The sequence below is a fragment of the Salmo trutta genome, chromosome 16 (assembly GCF_901001165.1).
Source record: "Salmo trutta chromosome 16, fSalTru1.1, whole genome shotgun sequence".
Taxonomy (NCBI): Eukaryota; Metazoa; Chordata; class Actinopteri; order Salmoniformes; family Salmonidae; genus Salmo; species Salmo trutta.
In genome coordinates this window covers 55,888,857-55,909,421 of record NC_042972.1, presented here as the reverse complement: position 1 = coordinate 55,909,421, position 20,565 = coordinate 55,888,857, and the positions used below count along the sequence as shown (strand labels likewise).

The 20,565-nt window shown below is 40.0% G+C and overlaps 1 protein-coding gene across 7 annotated transcripts in view; it reads left to right on the top strand.

Annotated features, from left to right (window-relative positions):
- Nucleotides 1-15,927: 15,927 nt before the first annotated feature.
- Nucleotides 15,928-20,565, top strand: part of r3hdm2 (R3H domain containing 2) — a 92,442-nt gene continuing 87,804 nt past the window's right edge. For 2 of the 7 annotated variants that reach the window (XM_029695023.1, XM_029695028.1), the window contains exon 1: nt 15,938-16,686. The gene's annotated coding sequence lies outside the window, so the exon portion shown is untranslated. Of the gene's footprint in view, nt 16,687-20,565 lie in introns of all 7 variants that reach the window. The other 5 variants (XM_029695025.1, XM_029695029.1, XM_029695024.1 and 2 more) reach the window with 4 other exon arrangements.

Genomic DNA, 20,565 nt, shown 5'->3' with positions numbered 1-20,565 from the left:
CACTGCACACTAACACCATAAATAATCTATCTGAACCAGGTCAATGACATTCACAATAACAGCTCAATAGAAGACACTCACATAGTGTAACCAATTATCCTAAATTGTAGGCCTATGTGTCATCGAAATTCAAAAGTATTATGCTGGTGGATGAACATTGGCCAAGAGACTAATTTCTGATTTGAGCCCTAGTGGAACCAGGGGTGTAGTCCTATAAAAATTCACATGGTTATTTTATCACGTCTCAATACTTGCCTTGCATGATTGCCATCTCCGTTCAGCTTTTATTACGTTCCACTCCTTGCCACTCCAATCATTGGTCAAATGATTCTTTGGCAAATGACTGGAATGGACTGGAGTGGAATATTCGCTAAAAAGACTGGTACCCGGACTTGTACTTCCTCGCCACCATGTGGGGAGTTGTGGATACTAGAATGAAACTACAACAGGTGTCGCAACACTAGAGGCTACCGTAAGGTACCCATTTTATTAGTGTGGCTTGTGAAAGGTCATTTTTTGCTCGCGCTACAGACAGCTAAATCGGTCCGCTAATACATGACTAGTAAATGCCTAGTGCACAACTTTTGTAAAGAAAATATGTATCACAAACATTTTGGGGGGATTTCCACGGTGTGCTGCAGCACTCTCGTCACCCCTATTTCCCGCAGCTATGCACTTAAATATTGTAAGAATTATTTCTGACTGCTTATTATTATTGTGGGGCTTGAGAAGCAAAAGCCCCAGCTTCAATCTTCGAAATTCTTCTTTAGAGCGCTACTCCTCTTTTATTTTTTTATTTATTTTTTATTTCACCTTTATTTAACCAGGTAGGCAAGTTGAGAACAAGTTCTCATTTACAATTGCGACCTGGCCAAGATAAAGCAAAGCAGTTCGACAACATACAAAAACACAGAGTTACACATGGAGTAAAACAACATACAATCAATGATACAGTAGAAAAAAAAATAAGACTATATACAATGTGAGCAAATGATGTGAGATAAGGGAGGTAAAGGCAAAAAAAGGCCATGGTGGCAAAGTAAATAAAGTATAGCAAGTAAAACACTGGAATGGTAGATTTGTAATTTGAAGAAAGTTCAAAGTTAAAATATAAATAATATGGTGCAAAGGAGCAAAATAAATAAAATAAATAAATACAGTAGTGGAAGAGGTAGTAGTTTGGGCTAAATTATAGATGGGCTATGTACAGGTGCAGTGATCTGGGAGCTGCTCTGATAGCTGGTGCTTATAGCTAGTGAGGGAGATAAGTGTTTCCAGTTTCAGAGATTTTTGTAGTTCGTTCCAGTCATTGGCAGCAGAGAACTGGAAGGAGAGACGACCAAAGGAGGAGTTGGCTTTAGGGGTGACCAGAGAGATATACCTGCTGGAGCGCGTGCTACAGGTGGGTGCTGCTATGGTGACCAGTGAGCGGCGATAAGGGGGGACTTTACCTAGCAGGGTCTTGTAGATGACCTGGAGCCAATGTGTATGGCGACGATTATGAAGCGAAGGCCAGCCAACGAGAGCGTATAGGTTGCAGTGGTGGGTAGTATATGGGGCTTTGGTGACAAAACGGATGGCACTGTGATAGACTGCATCCAGCTTGTTGAGTAGGGTATTGGAGGCTATTTTGTAAATGACATCGCCGAAGTCGAGGATTGGTAGGATGGTCAGTTTTACGAGGGTATGTTTGGCAGCATGAGTGAAGGATGCTTTGTTGCGAAATAGGAAGCCAATTCTAGATTTAACTTTGGATTGGAGATGATTGATGTGAGTCTGGAAGGAGAGTTTACAGTCTAACCAGACACCTAGGTATTTGTAGTTGTCCACAAATTCTAAGTCAGAACTGTCCAGAGAAGTGATGCTGGACAGGCGGGCAGGTGCAGGCAGCGATCGGTTGAAGAGCATGCATTTAGTTTTACTTGTATTTAGGAGCAGTTGGAGACACGGAAGGAGAGTTGTATGGCATTGAAGCTCTTCTGGAGGGTTGTTAACACAGTGTCCAAAGAAGGGCCAGAAGTATACAGAATTGTGTCGTCTGCGTAGAGGTGGATCAGAGATTCACCAGCAGCAAGAGCGACATCATTGATGTATACAGAGAAAAGAGTTGGCCCAAGAATTGAACCCTGTGGTACCCCCATAGAGACTGCCAGAGGTCCGGACAGCAGGCCCTCCGATTTGACACACTGAACTCTATCAGAGAAGTAGTTGGTGAACCAGGCGACGCAATCGTTACACTTACACAGTTGAATCTAGAAACGCCGTTCAAACTTTATCACGTGTAGAATGGTCACACTTAAGTTGCTTGAATACAACTTTTTGATATATTTTCTACTTTTTTAAATATGAAACTTTTTGTCCTTTTTGACCTTCATCCACTTTCATGGCATTTCCTCGACATTCTAAAGCTCCCCATTGTGACATGATCACTTCCAACTTCCATCCACTGTCAATCCAACTTTTGATGCATATCATTTACTTTAACCACTTTGCAACAATTTAGACAAAAAGTTCGAGCGTTTACGTCTTCGTCTACTTCTCTGTTACTCAAATCTGGCGTTTGAACAAAAATGATATTCTGATAAAAATGTTACAGTTGTTTTAGTAACCCCATCAACAACATTTTCTGTAACTGTTTTACACACAGCTGCTGTTTTGACCACTCCCCCAAAAGTCAGACAAAAACATAGAGGGTGGGTTGCACCAACATGGATTAACTCTTAAACTGGGTTAAGTCAAGGTTTATCTTTAATCTTGTTGCACCACATTTTAAACCTAGTTTTAAATTAATCCAAGTTAAATCCTTCCTCTAATTTAAGTTTTCACTTAAAACCTAGATTCATGTTAAGCCTGTTGCTCAGTGAATAAAAACAAATAAAACAATAAAAACTTAGATTGGAGAGTAATTCTAAACTGCCACTTGAGGTAGTTTGACTGATAAAACGGCAGCATGTCCAGGGACGGAAATCCCGGGGGGGACACGACCCCCCCATCCTGGGAAAAATATGATTTGTCCCCCCCAATATATCACTGAAACATAACTCTGTAATTTAAATAATATTAATAATACGCAATGAAAGCAATTGTGCTGATTATAGACACTTAATGGCGCGTTTTTAAGTTTCAAAAGATTGCAACCCCCCCACCCTTTGCCTCACAATGGTTTGATCCACTGCCAGTTCCTTAGCTTGCTAGGTAACAGAGAGGTCGTATCTACTGTCAGAAAGGCACTCAATGCACGTAACTGACGTGAGGTTAATCCAGTCAATCGCGCACACACACTAGCTGAATATGCAGAGCTAGTGCGCAAATATTAACTATTAAGCTAGCTAGTACCTATTCCATTTATGTGGCGTCGTCAAAGATGGAATCTTTGCTATCGTCAATTTATTCCAAGATCAGCATGCAGATGATGTAAGTTAGTGCTTCAAAGTCCCTGTGATAAGGTTAGCGATAAACTGAAATCCAAACTGAACAGAACTACACTCTCTTCTACCATTGTCTTAAATATATTTAATGGTCTCGTTGCAAAAGCTAAATTGTCGCAAGGGAACTTTTATTTATTTATTTTATTTCACCTTTATTTAACCCGGGTAGCAAAGATTATAGCAAACACCACTGAAACTGAATTGGTGCTCGCTAGCTTTGCAAATTCAGCTATTGTTGGAAGCCAGCCAATATAAAACAAACTATTACAATTACAAAAGGTTGCAGCATATGTTGTGTAAATGGTGAACTCATACAGCTGTCAACTCTTGTCATTTTAATCCGTTTCACATTTGCTAGCTACCTTTTAGATCGAAGCCCAAATAGAATGATTGAAGATGATAGAAGCCCATCTCCTACTGTAAATAACCTACACACTGTGTGTGTAGCCAGCCAGCCAGCCAGGTAGAAAAATGGCAGAAAAATAAAAGACGGACATCAGAGTATTTTTCAATACACCAAAACGCATAGTAAGAACCCTAGTAGCCTAATATCTCAAAGACTAGTTGATAAAATGTTCATAAGAAAGAAATGAAATTCTAATGGAAATGTTTCACAATGATGTCAGTAGGCAGAGCAGGCAACAGATGGCACACAGACAGCAGAGTTGGGGACAGATATGCAGGGACAGACTGGCAGAGACAGGGAGTCTCAGGTAAGTTTGTTGAGTCTTTGTTTGGCAACATTATGAAAGGTTCTCAATTTTTTTTACTTGTAAAATAGGAACATAATTGGAAAATGCCATGGATACCCCCGCTCTCAACTTAAACTGGTGACTGAACTAAGATTTGTTAAAGGCAATGGTATTGCTGTTGTGATTAGTTGTGTAGTTTTGGGTACCGGTAGTTAGGAGTACGGCAAACACCTTATTTCTTTGGTTCCTCAATATACATTTACCATATTACAATGTAGGCTATGTGTTACAGCACTACTTTGGTGTTCCCCTCAGGAATTGCTCTTGAGAAAATTTCATGTAATTGTCCCCTCCAAAGTTGATATCAGATTTTCGCCCCTGAGCATGTCTACTGTGGAGAGACCAAAATGACAGAATTCCTCAGAGAATAATTAGAGACAGGTTGAATCCTGTTGAGTTTTATGACAATGGTGTGTTTTCAAGGAGATACCGCTTCTCCAAGGTCTCTGTAATGCAACTGTAAAGAAAGGGGGGACCAACCATTAAGCATGGGAGTGATAGGAATGTGGCTGTACCCCCACTACGTCAGCTCTTGGTGGCCCTACGATTCTACGCAACTGGATGTTTCCAGATGGTGGATGGGGACCTTTTTGGACTCCACAAGTCAACCATCTGCAGGATTGTAGTCAGAGTGTCCATTGCTTTTGCCAGTCTGAAGAATCAGTACATAAGATTCAAGCCTACATAGGAAACAGCAGCTGGATTTTACAGGAGAGATAGATTCCCAGGTGTAGTAGGGGCAATAGACTGTTCACACATTCCTATTCCCAACCCTGGTGGTGAGAATGGAGAACTATTCCGTAATCGGAAAGTTTACTGCTCCATCAACGTGCAGGCTGTCTATGATGACAAAGGTCAGCTCACCAACATCGTAGCTAGATGGCCAGGATCCACCCATTACAGCAGAATCTTTGACAATGCTGGATAGGGGGACATATGAAGGCCACCTACTCGGTGACAATGGACATGCCTGTCGTGGGTACCTTATGACTCCCCTTTTAAAACCCCAGACATCTGAAGAGAGAGAATACAACACCTCTCATATCCTGGCAAGAGGTCTCATATAGAGAGTTTTTGGGAGTGTGGAAAAAAAGATTCCCCTGCCTAACGGAGGGGCTCCGCACGAAGATGGACACTACCCTGACAATCATTATTGCAGTGGCGGTTCTGTATAACTTTGGCAAGAGACAAGGAGACGAGCCACCTGAGGAGGCTGAATAGGACCTACCTGAGGCGAATGAGGAAGATGGCCAGGTGCAAAATGCTGCCAATGCAAATAGGAATGCTGTGAGGAGAACCTTGATTGAGAACCATTTTGCAGCCTAAGGTGTATATAATGTAACATTGGTAACATGTAAAAAGCAATATTATATTTTGATCGACACTTACAATTCCTAATTAGGCTATCTGTATTCAAATGTATTATTAAGACTTTGTTATTCTCAATACCATACAGGGTGGAACTGGAAGCACCAGAACACATGAGTGGGGACAAGATGTGGAGGACACAAAATTGCTTGGGAAAGCACTGTTTTAATAAATTATTGTTTAAATAACTAAAAAGATCAGCATTCTTTACACAGTGGGCATTTGTTACCCTGCAGGAGTTTGTTTCTGAATTTGCAGTAGCTCTTTTTGAAAAATTCAGGACCTCAATCTGCAGTAGATTTTTCTGCACATCTATCACTCCAGTGTTAATGCTAAATTGTAATTATTTCTGCACTATGGCCTATTTATTGCCTTACCTCCCTAATCTTACTGCATTTGAACACACTGTATATAGATTTTTCTTTTGTGTTTGGTTTTGTTTGTTTTGTATTGTGTTTGTTTATTCCATGTGTAACTCTGTGTTGTTTGTGTTGCACTGCTTTGCTTCATCTTGGCCAGGTCGCAGTTGTACGTGAGAACTTGTTCTCAGCTGGCCTACCTGGTTAAATAAAGGTGAAATAAAATTAAATAAAAGATTTCTCTCTCTCCAGCTCCAAAACTTCAATATGAGCACCTGTCTTGTGTTTTTGCTGCTGGCGCAATATCCAGGCACTGCTGTTTCTCCACGTCACAGGGTGTCGGCTCAACTAAAGGAAAGAAAAGAAAGAAAATTAACACATTTTTAGTAGGCAATTTACGTGCCCATTTTGTACAACAATTGAATTGGAGCTTATGATATGCCCAGCCTTGGTACGAATGATGATGTAACGGGCCTGATAATGGTAACATTGTAGTAAAGTAGCATTAACGTTCATTATATTCATTGATATTTACCAGTTCAATCAATCAATCAAATGTATTTACAGTTCAAGTCAGAAGTTTACAAACACTTAGGTTGGAGTCATTAAAACACGTATTTCAACCACTCCACACATTCCTTGTTAACAAACTATATTTTTGGCGAGTCGGTTAGGACATCTACTTTGTTCATGACACAAGTAATTTTTCCAACAATTGTATACAGACAGGTTATTTCACTTTTAATTCCTTGTATCACAATTCCAGTGGGTCAGAAGTTTATATACACTAAGTTGACTGTGCCTTTAAACAGCTTGGAAAATTCCAGAAAATGATGTCATGGCTTTAGAAGCTTCTGACATTTCAGTGATTTGGAGGTGTACCTATGGATGTATTTCAAGGCCTGCCTTCACACTCAGTGCCTCTTTGCTTGACATCATGGGAAAATCTGAAGAAATCAGCCAATACCTCAGAAAATAAATTGTAGACCTTCACATGTCTGGTTCATCCTTTGGAGCAATTTCCAAACGCCTGAAGGTACCACGTTCATCTGTACAAACAATAGTACGCAAGTATAAACACCATGGGACCACGCAGCCATCATACCGCTCAGGAAGGAGACGCGTTCTGTCTCCTAGAGATGAACGTACTTTGGTGCGAAAAGTGCAAATCAATCCCAGAAAAACTGCAAACGACCTTGTGAAGATGCTGGAGAAAACAGGTACAAAAGTATCTATATCCACAGTAAAACGAGTCCTATATCAACATATCCTGAAAGGCCGCTCAACAAGGAAGAAGCCACTGCTCTAAAACTGTCATAAAAAAGACAGACTACGGTTTGCAATTGCACATGGGGACAAAGATCGTACTTTTTGTAGAAATGTCCTCTGGTCTGATGAAACAAAAATAGAACTGTTTGGCCATAATGACCATCGTTATGTTTGGAGGAAAAAGGGGGATGCTTGCAACCCGAAGAACACCATCCCAACCGTGAAGCACGGGGTGGCAGCATCATGTTGTGGGGGTGCTTTGCTGCAGGAGGGACTGGTGCACTTCACAAAATAGATGGCGTCATGAGGTAGGAAAATTATGTGGATATATTGAAGCAACATCTCAAGACATCAGTCAGGAAGTTAAAGCTTGGTCGCAAATGGATCTTCCAACTGGACAATGACCCCAGGCATACTTCCAAAGTTGTGGAAAAATGACTTAAGGACAACAAAGTCAAGGTATTGGAGTAGCCATCACAAAACCCTCACCTCAATCATACAGAAAATTTGAGGGCAGAACTGAAAAAGTGTGTGCGAGCAAGGAGGCCTACAAACGTGACAAAGTTACACCAGCTCTGTCAGGAGGAATGGGTCAAAATTCACCCAACTTATTGTGGGAAGCTTGTGGAAGGCTACCCAAAACGTTTGACCCAAGTTAAACAATTTAAAGGCAATGCTACCAAATACTAATTGAGTGTATGTAAACTTCTGACCCATTGGGAATGTGATGAAAGAAATAAAAGCTGAAATAAATCATTCTCTCTACTATTATTCTGACATTTCGCATTCTTAAAATAAAGTGGTGATCCTAACTGACCAAAGACAGGGAATTTTTACCAGAATTAAATGTCAGGAATTTTGAAAAATTGAGTTGAAATGTATTTGGCTAAGGTGTATGTAAACTTCTGACTTCAACTGTATAAAGCCCTTTTTACATCAGCCAATGTCTCAAAGTGCTATACAGTAACCCAGCCTAAAACCCCAAACAGCAAGCAATGCAGATGTAGAAGCACAGCGGCTAGGAAAAACTCCCTAGAAAGGCAGGAACCTAGGAAGAAACATTGAGAGCAACCAGGCTCTGAGAGGTGGCCAGTCCTCTTCTGGCTGTGCCGGGTGGAGATTATAACAGTACATGACCAAGATGTTCAAACGTTCATGACCAGCAGGGTTAAATAATAATAATCACAGTGGTTGTAGAGGGTGCAACAGGTCAGCACCTCTGGAGTAAATGTCAGTTGGCTTTTCACAGCCGATCATTCAGAGTTAGAGACAGCAGGTGTGGTAGAGAGACAGCAGGTGCTGTAGAGTTATTTATTCTTATTTATTTATGCTAAGGAGAGGTGTAAACTGCTGGGGAATCATTTTGCATATCTTCTGGGATAGAGGATCAATTACCTTGGACGGAGGGGTCTGAAAAGCCCCCGCCTCTCCTCTGCCACATTCTTTTAGGCTTTCACTTGGAATTTTTTCCAGCACATCTTCATCCAATTTGGGTCCATCTTCGCTTTAATCTGTGTCGATTCTTTAAATCTTCTTTCTTTTTGACAGTCGTGTTGTCTGTCTTTTCATCCTCCAGTACGTTACTAAATTCCTCCATCAGTTCCGACAAGAGGTTTTTTTCATGAGCGGAGAAATGTGAACTTCTTTGACGTGCAATGATCAGGTGGCTAGGGGACAAATAATAAATGCCTAAATAACGTTAAGTAATGACAACAATAAATTATATTTTAGTTTATAAACTAGCTAGCTACAGTAGCTAACGTTAGCCAACAAATTACATTTTGGTCTAGTACTGGGAATTAACGGATTTTTATTTCAAATCAGCCAACCCATGATAACCTTTCACGATGGCGTTGCAGTAGTTCTAACAACATTACATTGTTATTAATCACAGTGTAAAACCGTTAATCATAGATTTACTAATCCAGATTTTAAATTAAGTGGTGCAACACATATCTGATTAATTATAAACCTAGATTTACAAAACCTATATTAGCTCTAATCTTAGATGAATTTAAACCATGTTGGTGCAGCCCACCCAGAGGGTATGACATTTTCCTCTGATTTTCAAAACAGAATACATTTTAGCACTACCTTGTATCGATCAGTAGATAAAGCTGTTTAATAACCCATTAACTGCTCTCTTTCTAGATGCAGCAAGTCATGTCAGAAGCTAGCAGATTAACGTTAGTTATTTACCAACAACAGCTGTAAATTCCAATAAAACTACATCACGTTTTGAATTTCACTTTCCTTGCGTTGTCTAACAACACTATCATGAATCTTGCAAATACGTTTTGTGGGTCAGAGTGCAGTATTTATTTAGTATTAAAGGCCAAAAATACTGTAAGTTAGCATGTTTCTTACACTTGCTTTAGCCATAGGGAGCAGTGTTGCCAAGACAATTGTTGCCTAGCAACGCTTCGGTCAGCAGGAGAGAACGTTTTCATAGCTCGACAAAATCACATGATCGGTGAAACGGCTTTAGACCAAATAGCTATTGCAATGATTTCGAATGCTTCCCCGGTCTGGATGACCTGGAATGATAAAGAGAAGATTTCTCATGCTCACTAGCTTAATCCCCCTTCTCAGGATCATGCTCCGTGCTCTAAATAACTCAACTGTACCCCTCTGATTGGATAGAACAGATTAGGAATAGCTTCTACCAAAAAACAGTTAAAGCTGTTTGTCGGAGTTTAGAGTGACAAAAGTGGTTAGCTAACGTCTACTAACAGCTCTCTGTGTCATCATTAATTAAGCAGCCCGAACAGAGCTGTTGCTATGGATACTCACAGACAGAGGGCAAAGGTTATGACGAGGGTGAAGAGAGTGACCACAATCACACAACTTCTGACTACACAACTACAGACCACACATCTAATCACCACAACTACTGACCACAACTACCTGGCCACAACTACTGACCACAACCACAACACGACTGACCACAACCACAAAAGTACTGGTCACAACAACAAACCTACTGACCACAACTACTGACCACACACCTACTTACCAAAACTACTGACCACAACTACTGACCACAACCACACAACTACTTACCACAACTACTGAACCACACACCAACTTACCAAAACTACTGACCACAACAACTGACCACACAAATGCTGGACCACACAACTAAGGACCACAACCACATAATTATTGACCACAGCAAAACAATTGACCACAACTACTGACCACAACTACACAACTAATGACCACAACTACTGCTCAGCACTAGCTCTTGTCCAGCTCTGGTCCTGGGCATAGCTAGCTAGCTCTGGCTTGCACTAGCTTTGGTCTAACTGGTTTGCACTATAAATTATAACTCGTTAATATGTATAAATTAGCACATAATACCTAACAACAATAATTGTAACTCTTGAACTGTTCAAGCTAGATACACCGAACCAACTTTCATATGTTCAGGCTATCCTAACTTTTCATGTACCTACTTTTTAAAATATAACCAGTTACCACAGTTACTACCGCAGACACTACCACTACTATAATGTTTTTTAAAACCATACATACTTTAAAACATTTTTGCTTTAAATAGTAAAGTAAAAGGTTTTAAACTTCCACCACAAAAATACTTTTAAAGAGCTTTAGCAAGCCCCAAAACTTTACTTGTAAAAAGTTATTGTGAAGCTTGCAAATCAAAATCTCCAGCTTCAATCATTTGACATACTTCTTCTTCTTCGTCTTCTTATTTAGCACGCTACTCCTCTTACACCATTTAAGCTAGAGATGCAGCTCAAACTTTAAAATGTGCATAATGGTCATGCTTGAGTTGCTTGTATACAACTTTTTGAAATCTTGTATACTTTTTGAAATATTAAACTTTTTGTCCTTTTTGTCGTCCATCAAAAAGGCATTATTGCAGGCCCCATTGTGACATTATCACTTCCAACTTCCATTCACTGTAAATGCAATAATGCAATTTTTGGCACAATTCAGCTACTTTGAGCGCTTTGCAACAACTTAGACAAAATTTAGAACGTTTACATCTTTGTTTACTTCTCTGTTACTCATATTGCATTTCAATCAAAAAATATATTCTGATAAAACATTACAACTGTTTTAGTAACCACATCAACAACATTTTCTGTAACTTTTTTGCAAACAACTGCTGTTTTGACCACTACCCCAACAAGTCAGCAAAAACAGAGCATTTTACATTTTAGGAATAGCTTGAATCAGACAGTAGATAGAGCTGTTTTAGTTATCCATCAACTGCTCTTTTTCTAGATGCAGCAAGTCATGTCAACAACAGCTGCAAATTCCAATAAAATTACATCACGCTTTGAAGGTCACTTTCTTTGCTTTGTCTAACAACAGTATCATGAATCTAACAAATACGTTTTGTGGGTCCGAGTGCAGTATTTATTTAGTATTAAATCACAAACGTACTGTATGTTAGCATGTTTCTCACACTTGCTTTAGCCATAAGGGAGCAATGTTTCCAAGGCTACTGTTCCCTAGCAACGCTTTGCTCGGCAGGAGAGAGCGTCTTCATAGCTCGACAAATTCCCATGATTTATGAATCTGTTTCGGCCGAACAGCTAGTGCTAAGATTTCAAATGCTTCCCTGGTCTGGGCGACCTGGAATGATGAAGAGAATATTTCTAAGGCTCAATAGCTTTGTTCTCCTTCTCAGGATCATGCTCCATGCTCTAAATAACCCAACTGGCTAGTTTGCCTGTCTCTAAAGACACGGGTGGGCTGTACCCATCTGATTGGATAGAGCGGATTAGGAATAGCTTCTAGAGTGACAAAAAGTGGCTAGTTAACATCTACTAACAGCTCTCTGTGTCATCATTGAGCAGCCTGAACAGAACCGTTGCTATGGATACTCACAGCCGCAAAAGGCAACAATTATGGTGAGGGTGAAGAGAGTGACCACAATTATTGACCACAACCACACAAATATTGACCACACAACAACTGAACCACACAACTGCAGACTGCAGTCACACAGCTACTGACCACAACTACTGAACACAATTACTGACCACAACCACACAACTACGTACACAACTACTGACCACAACCACTGACCACAACCACACAACTACTGACCACAACTACTGACCACAACCACAACTACTGACCACAACCACACAACTACTGACCACAACTACTGACCACAACCACAACTACTGACCACAACCACACAACTACTGATCATACACCTACTTATATAAACTACTAACCACTACTGAACACAACTACTGACCACAACTAAACAAAACTGACCACAACTACTGACCACTAAACTAAGGACCACAACCACTCAACTACTGACCACTAAAGACCACAACCACTGAACACAACTACTGGTCATTTAGCTATTTGATTTGCAATTTTAAGACCCCTTTAGGTATCAAAATAAAATATAAAAAAACTATTTGATAAAATATAGATTTTGGTCTTTACTTCTAAAGCCCATAGAAACGCTTTCAATAACATTCATAAATGGCAAAAAGGACAGTAAAACCCCCAAAATCTAAAGAAACAAGGTTTTGAAGTGTCTGTCCTACATCTAGGGGATATATAAAAAAAAACAACATTTTACACATATTTAACACATTTTTGGGGTAGGCACAAAACTACCTTTATACTTCCATTCATTTAAAAAAAACTGGTACGTAAAGCAAAATGGAGAACACCATCATGTTCGTGAGAATCGCCCCTTATTGGGGTCCCATTATTTTGTAGCCCAAATGGTTCGGACGCTACCAAACAGAAGTTGGCACATTGATGGTACTGACTTCTGACACTTTTGGGGGTCGTAAAGCATAATAGTTTATAGGTCAAACCTTTCAGACGCTACAGACGTTTTTCGGGATGTCTCATGGTCTGACAAACACTGCTCTAGCTCTACCACCTTTCACCGCAGATGCGGAAGTGCATCATTGGCAGATGCGGGTGATTGAGACCAGTGGAGGCTGGTGGGAGGAGCTATTGGAGGAGGGGCTAATTTTAATGGCTGGAAAGGAACCATTGGAACAGAGTGGTTTCCATGTGTTGGAAGTGTTTGATACCGTTCCAAAAATTCCATTCCAGCCATTACAATGAGCCCGTCCTCCTATAGCTCCTCCCACCATCCTCCTCTGGTTGAGACACATCCAATGCAAAAAAAACAGATATATCTAGCTTAAACCGACAGATTTTGATGGGGATTTTTTTGTTATGTAACTTAGATGGATGCACCGGTGTGTCAATCAATTCTAGGCTGTTAAATAGTAAAGTAAAATGTTTTAAACTTCTACCACAAAAATACTTCTAAAGAGCTTTAGCAAGCTCCACAACTATACTTGTAAAGTTACCATCTTGTTATTATTACAAGTGCTCAGCATATATGGGAACTCCTTCAAGACTGTTGGAAAAGCATTTCAGGTGAAGCTGATTGAGAGAATGCCAAGAGTGTGCCAAGCGGTCATCAAGGCAAAGGGCGGCTATTGGAAGAATCTCAAATACTTTCTCAAACACTTTTTTGGTTACATGATTCCATATGTGTTATTTCATGGTTTTGATGTCTTCAATATTATTCTACGATATAGAAAATAGTAAAAAAAAAAATGAGTAGGTGTTCTAAAACTTTTGACCGGTAGTGTAATTTTGCAGAAATTCGCATAAAATAACCAACCAACAGTAACTCTTGAACCGTTCAAGCTAGAGACACTAAACCAACTTTCACATGTTCAGGCTATCCTAACTTCAAATTCTTTAACACTTTTATCAATTATGATTAAATAAATGTGCATACATCTGCATAAAATAACCCACAAACAGTAACTCTTGAACCATTCAAGTTAGAGACACCAAACCAACTTTCATATTTTCAGGCTACCCTAACTTTTCATCTATCTACTTTTTCAACTAAAACCAGTCACCACCATTACTACTGCAGACATTAGCACTACTATAACATATTTCAAAACCATACATGCTTTATAACATGCTAGCAAACACACCACATTTTCTTCAGGAAATGTACTTTTCAGTGATCACCTAAAGATCACTGTTACCTAAAGAGTTTACTAGATAGAACTACAGCTAGCTATCAGTAGGTCTACATACAAACCTGTTGGTCCCATGTTTCATGAGCTGAAATAAAATATCCCAGAAATTTGACATACTCACAAAAAGCTTATTTCTCTCAAATTTTGTGCACAAATTTGTTTACATCCTTGTTAGTGAGCTTTCTTCTTTGCCAAGATAATCCATTCACCTGACAGGTGTGGCATATCAAGAAGCTAATTAAACAGCGTGATCATTACACACGTGCACCTTGTGCTGGGGACAACAAAAGGCCACTCTAAGATGTGCAGTTGTCACACAACACAATGCCACAGATGTCTCAATTGCCGGTACTATTTAATGAAGCTGCCAGTTGAGGACTTGTGAGGCATCTGTTTCTCAAACTAGACACTCTAATGTACTCGTCCTCTTGCTCAGTTGTGCACCGGGGCCTCCCACTCCTCTTTCTATTCTGGTTAGGGCCAGTTTGCGCTGTTCTGTGAAGGGAGTAGTACACAGCGTTGTACGAGACCTTCAGTTTCCTGGCAATTTCTCGCATGGAATAGCCTTCATTTCTCAGAACAAGAATAGACTGACGAGTTTCAGAAGAAACGTCTTTGTTTCTGGCCATTTTGAGCCTGTAGTCAAACCCACAAATGCTGATGCTCCAGATACTCAACTAGTCTAAAGAAGGCCAGTTTTATTGCTTCTTCAGCTTCGTTTTCAGCTGTGCTAACATAATTGCAAAAAGGTTTTCTAATGATCATTTAGCCTTTTAAAATGATAAACTTGGATTAGCTAACACAACGTGCCATTGGAACAGAGGAGTGATGGTTGCTGATAATGGGCCTCTGTACGCCTACTATGTAGATATTCCATTAAAAAAAATCTGCCGTTTCCAGCTGCAATAGCCATTTACAATATTAACAATGTCTACACTGTATTTCTGATCAATTTGATGTTATTTAGATGGACAAAAAAAATGTTTTTCTTTCAAAAACAAGGGCATTTCTAAGTGACCCCAAACTTTTGAACGGTAGTGTACATTTTACAGACACCGTATGTTTTACATTTGTTATCTTGTTGTTATTAGTCCCACCCTTCAGCTCCATTCAACCCCTCCCTGTTTCTTAACACCATCCATATTGGATTTATATTTGCCATATATTTTTCAACTGTGCTGCTTCACAAAAGTACTGTACCTTTCTATTCTCATAGTTTATACAGATTGTAAATTAAAGATAAACATTTTTGCTAAAATAATTATTATATTATTGATCGATTGACTATGACTTTTAAAATCACCCAGTATTGCTATCTGCAATTCTTCAGCCATTCCTAGGCCTGTGACCAAAAACGAGCTAGATATGGACAGTACCAAAATAAATGATCTATGACTCTGCAGAGCAAAATCTGCAGAGCTGGGAAGAATAAGAGTTACAAGATGTTTTGAATGATAGTGACCCGTCCTCCCAGGCTGCCGGCCTGGAGTAGGATCAGATAATATGTGGAATAGTGGTGCGGTTTTAATGGGTACAGGGTTAGTTGGTAGGGCAATTTTTCACAAAGTGTAACGAATTCATCCTACAAAATAGAGTAGGTGGCGGCATGCACCCATAACATTTGTTTGTGGGCCGCCATAATACAGAGGAAGAGGAAGAAGTGTTCGAGGGTAAAGGCGGTCACGCAGGAACCAATTGGATGCTCGAGGGGGGGGGGGGCGTTCCTGCACATGCAGGAACACCCCGAATTGCGGGTCGCAATCACACAGTATTGGAAGCCGGAGCTGAAGGGAATCTCGTTTTCTTTATTTTATCTAAAGTGTAAGGTTCTCGTTATTTTCGTTTTAGAAGATATTGGATGCTTTCTCTCTGATTTAATCTTCAACGTTCGATGTAGATACCGCTCACGTGTGTGCGGTTTTGAGTCGATAGCGTTTGACAGTGCAGTGGCTTTCACCGTGAGCCAACTCAGCGTTTGGTTAGCCATGGAGCCAACGTTACTAATTAGCTAGCGATTTATTGTTACCATTATTAGTTAGCATTGGGTAAACCATTCGGAGGGTGGTTGACAAGCGGTATCACTAACGAACCGCATACATATCGGCATTTCTTCAATTGGCTCATAACCCATGATCTTGTCATCGATATTTTTTTTAAATCGAATTTGTTGTTACGCTAGCTAACGTTGTAGCTAGCTAAAGGAGCAGGTGAGCTGACACCTTGTTTGACAGCTAAGTTAACGTTACCGTTAGATAAGAAGAAAAGGCTAACTTGGTTGCTGCGTATTGTCAGTGTGAGCTGTCCGTTTAGCTAGCTAACGTTAAACATTTGGGAACTCAGCACTGCACTAGCAGCTGCTAGCTTACCCTACACTAATGTTAGCCTGTCTGTGTACCAGCAGTAACTAACGCGTTAGCAGCCTTCAACTCGGGAAAAAAACATCGAAGAAGCTTTCATTGAGAGAAGACTCATCTAAACGGTAAACGAGAGTTTATTCTATATTATACCAACCACTGTAAATTAGCTAACTAACTAGCTAGTCTACCTAATGTTCTTGCCAGAAGATACCGACCCTATCGTGAAGCTATTTTACATTGAGATGCACTGAAGTCTGAACTCAATCATGGCTACATTAAGACACAATGGAGCTGGTGTGGGATATGGGTTGGAAAATGTACCTCTATGCAGGGATGGGTTATGCCACTGTACTCCAAATCGTACCTTTAATCAACACTGCTCTTTAAATACTGCTAGTTTTCCCTGAAAACTGCCCTTTTGTCCTCATGTTAACTAGCAGTAGCCACAGCAGCCATTATGAAATGACATGTTGGGTTGAACAACAAATGAGCTGATTGGCTGACACTGCCATTCCAAAATGGCTGCGGTGGCTGCTGATAGTTAGCATTATGACGAAGAGGGCAGTTTTCCTGGAAAACGAGCAGTATTTCAATCTTTTCGATGTGTCCGTGTAGATGAAGTTAAGTTGACAGTGGCATATCCCATTCCTGCATTGAGGAAAGTTTTCCGACCCATATTTTGTGTCGGCTCCACAGTGTCTTTAATGTAAACATGATTGCATTCAGAACGCCGCGTTTTGCAGTGTAAACGAGCATAACGGTAGGGTCGGTGTCTTGACATGCGGCACTTGGGGTGGACACCCACCTCAATCAATGAGAGAAGATTTGAAATAGACAAGATGGTGGCGAACGCATTGGATTTCTTCACGGAGCAAAACATTTATTTCATTTAATAACGGAGCATTTTTGTTCAATTCAAATCAACCCCCTGCAACTAGACATGGAAGTTTAGAAGACGTGTTGTCTTCCAAGTCACTGTGCTATGCTTTACATAAACTACTTTGTAACGGCTGTATGGAAGTGTAGTTATATCTTGTTATGGTCTCAACATATGCACAGTGCCAAGCACTGTGTGTGTGTGTGTGTGTGTGTGTGTGTGTGTTTGTGTGTGTGTGTTAGTCATTGCCCCTCTACCTGTATTTTTGGGAGAATAATTGATTTCTGGATGCTTTGTTGGATACCCTACATATCATACAGGGTACTAGGAACTGTGTTGTGGGAGAGATTGAAAGCTTTACTGGAAATATAGCCTCAGCCTGAGCCTACATGTTTTGGGAAGCACTATTAAAATACTCTTAGTTGTAAGGGGATCAAATACCCATCATATACTATACAGCCTAAACTAACAGTACTCCACAATCTGGTTTGAATATCACAGAATAGCATGGTCTATTAGATTAGTTAATATAGCCAATTTCAGTCCCCCCCTCTTTCAACTCATCTTGCCTAATGAGCACATAAGAGCTTGGATAGGAAAAGCATGTAGTGCAGATGAATGTACGCTGCTCACTCTCTGTGCAGCAGCAGCATATAGTAAATTGGTGTCAGAATGTTATGGGTGGGGCATGTGGTTTTTAGAGAATAGCTTGTGCGGTTTTAGGAACAGGCTTGTCTTCGATAGGTGAACCATCGATTCAACAGTCTGCTCCTAATGAAGCGGCAGTGTGGTGGGAGCTGCCTGCTGTAGCTGCCTGTCTCTGTCATCCACCTCAATTTGCTATTGCACTGCTGGCTGTACCCTAACTATATTTGGTACATAAACACACATGGACATATGCAGTTTCCCTTGTCAATTTGTCCTTATTTGAGCCTGTTTAGTTAACTTTTTTTTAATTGGAACATGAAAAGGCTCAAAAGAGACATTCGATTTTCTATCCTTAGTTTGTACCATGTTATCTAGCCACATTAAAAAAAATATAATAGATGAACGGGTTTGACTAGATTAGACATACAATTGATAGGCCTATAGATGGACTATATCATAAATATTATTTTTTGAGATGGTGATTTGATAGCCCTGAGTAATTGTGATTCCTGTGATGAGTCATCTCATTCTGTTGTACCCTATTCAAAGGCACTTACATATTTTGTCTTGCCCATTCTACCTCTGAATGGCACACATACACAATCCATGTCTCAAGGCTTAAAACCTCTTCTTTAACCTGTCTCCTCCCCTTCATCTACACTGATTTGAAGTGGATTTAACAAGTGACATCAATAAGGGATCATAGCATTCACCTGGTCAGTCTGTCATGGAGAGAGCAAGTGTCCTAATGTTTTGTACACTTAGTATCCTATCTATCTGAGAACTAAAAATCACCGAAATTAAAGCTAGACAGGGAGATCTGAAAATACCCATATCAGTGTTCATTTTGTTATGTTTGAGCAAAGAACACAACATAAGCCATGGCAGAATTCATTGAATTCCATTGAACTTGCTTTAAAACTGCATTTTTTTTTCTCAGCTGCATTGCAAAATGGGAATAATTGCAGGAAATCAGCTTTAAAAACAGAATAAAAAAAGTCTCTGCTCCATGGATAAATTTGTAGAATTACAGGAAGTTGGCTTAAAAATGCAACTGTTTCTATACCTTGTTGATCCGGATAAAATCCTGGGGTAGATTCACCGCCATAGAACCCTATCCCTACTCATCAGTTTGCCTACCTGAGATCTGCTTCTGTGTTTGCAGCGGCAGTGGAGATGGTGGCTTTTTCTATAGAGATGTGAAGAGATATTTATAGATCTTTGCCTGAGCACAGAGCTGGTGCTACTGCTGCTTCTCTCTTTCTCCTCTTTCCCCCTCTATTCTCCCTCTCCCTCCCTCTCCTTCTATCTACCCCCTCTATTTATCTGTATCTCTCTCCTTCTCGCTGTCTTTCCCTCCACGCCTTGCTAGATGTATATAATCCTTCCACTGCTTGCTAGCTGTAAATAATTGATCAGAACTGGAGGCTGGGAGGGAATAGGTGACTGGTTGCAGGGCTCTGGGTCCAGGTTTACATTGGACGTGTGTGTGTTGGTTGCATGGCTGTGGGTCCAGACTGGATCAGACCTGTCATTACTGTCAGTATCTCGACTTACATCCAATTGATGACAAATTTTAATGCGAATATTCTAAAATCTGTATGAAAACAATATGCACATTGTCCCACAAGATGTTTCCATCAAATGTACTTTTTGCAGATGAAAGGCTGTGCGTGATGATGTAGTGGTTAAATTCCCATGTACTGAATAAAAAAATCCAAGTTACACGGGTTTCCATCGCATTTTCAATTCTACTGATGGTTTTATCCCAAAAAAGGTTGCTTTATATAGCGACTGTTCCCACTCTGGTCTTGGCACGTGCGCTCTAGCCAACAGCTCACAGATACAGTGCAGGTATAGCCTACATGATGACATTGTTATGGACAAAGTAGCAAGATAATTTTTTTTTTGTCAAACTGCAGTCAAGAATCGATCATCATGTCACCAGATTAAGACCCTCGGTATTTATTGGAAAGGAGCATCAAGCTCATTACTGTGCACTTTCACCACCCTGTGAAGTTCATCACTTATTTAATCTGTAATTTGTAGCCTAATAATAATAATAATAATAATAATAATAATAATAATAATAATAATAATAATAATAATAAACTGCAAACTCCAAGTCGTGGGGGGAGGACCCCACAACATATCATCGCGTGACTCCAAGTTACTTCGGTATGATGGTTATTATATAAATATTTGCACATAAAATAATTTTCCACCTCCAATTCTCGCATAAATAATTTTACAGGCAGAAAAAGATCCCACCTTGTCTAGTGTATTTTATTTTGTCGACATTTGGTATGTTTATAGACATTAGCTGTTTCAGTCAGGCCTGTCGTGACATTATTTTATTCAACATGTACTTTTATCGCATAACAAGGTTGGAAGGAAAGCTGGTTTGTGCTGCAAAGGAGAGGCTTGAGGCAGCAAAACACTCACTGGGAGAAGACAGGAACCGGTATCGAGGCGG